This window comes from Sinocyclocheilus anshuiensis, unplaced genomic scaffold (assembly GCF_001515605.1).
Source record: "Sinocyclocheilus anshuiensis isolate Anshui unplaced genomic scaffold, SAMN03320099.WGS_v1.1 scaffold200, whole genome shotgun sequence".
In the NCBI taxonomy this organism is placed as follows: Eukaryota; Metazoa; Chordata; class Actinopteri; order Cypriniformes; family Cyprinidae; genus Sinocyclocheilus; species Sinocyclocheilus anshuiensis.
The window spans coordinates 702,844-704,010 of NW_015558595.1; the positions used below are offsets into that span (position 1 = coordinate 702,844).

The window sequence follows — 1,167 nt, forward strand, 5'->3', positions numbered from 1 at the left end:
GCCTGCCACAAAGAAAACTATTTCGTCCTCAGAATCCATATTTTTATGAATGGCGCGAAACGTAATGCTTACGTCAGAGTTTGTAAAATCGTAGTAAATTCGTGTTGTGTGTGACTGCCTCCGTACGATTTTCGTAGCTTTTTTTGTAACAAGCTTTATACTCTAAAAGATGACTTACAATTGACTTTTCATATTTATTTGAATTTTTACTGGAAGATTGCTTATTTTGCATATTCCACTGTTCCAATAAGCTATTCATCTCAAATCAGTGTCAATAAACAAGAAGTTTCCTGTGACCACACACCCCATATAGTTTGATAACATGCCCATAAATGGGGGCTTGTGTTTGTTTGTTTGTTTTTTACAGCATGATAAAAATAGTGGAAATGCGAATTTGTTGTATCTTAGACTTCAGTGCATGTGCCTATACCAGTGGTTCTCAAAGTGTGGGGCGCGCCCGCCAGGGGGGACGCACGAGTATTGCAGGGGGGGTGCGGGCCATCAGCAGAAAAAAGAAAATAAATAAAACCGTAAACAGCCAAAGGACGTAACATAGAATGGGAGATGGATCGGTGTGTGAAAGGGAAGAGAAAAACCATAGATGAAGTCGCACAGACCCAGGCAGGTGCTGGTCATTCAAAAGCTAAATGCAGAAAATATGACGAGACATATCTTGCTCTCGGCTTCACTCACCGTGTCTATACCGGACACTACAGTTGTCGTGTCGCACCACAACAGCTCTACACTGGACACGACAAAGCGACCGCAAAGCGAAATGCAAATCATTTTAACTTTGTGTCAGTACGTCATAAATAGAACAAGGCATCCATTTAATGTCGGGGATTTGTCGTGTCGCGTTGCGCTGCGCCGCATGTAGACGTCACTGATTATAATGTGTTCTACTGTATTTTGCCACTCGCGTCCGGTGTAGACACGGTGTTCATTTCGTTGGTGAGGAGGAAAGGCCTGTGTGTCCTATGCCTTAGCGGACAGCAAACCCACACAAAAAAAAATACAAAATAAAAAAGAGAATAATAATATTATTCTCTCCATGCTATTTTTCAATGTTTCAAGTGATGCAGGTGTTTTTTCCCCTGTAGGTTTTTATTATTATTATTATTATTATTAAAAAAGCATTAATTTTTCATAATGTTTAGTGAAATTATT

General features: G+C 39.9%; 1 protein-coding gene across 7 annotated transcripts in view; it reads left to right on the top strand.

The window, feature by feature from the left end:
- Positions 1-1,167, top strand: part of ppfia2 (PTPRF interacting protein alpha 2) — a 184,336-nt gene that overhangs the window by 63,030 nt on the left and 120,139 nt on the right. The window lies entirely within an intron of this gene.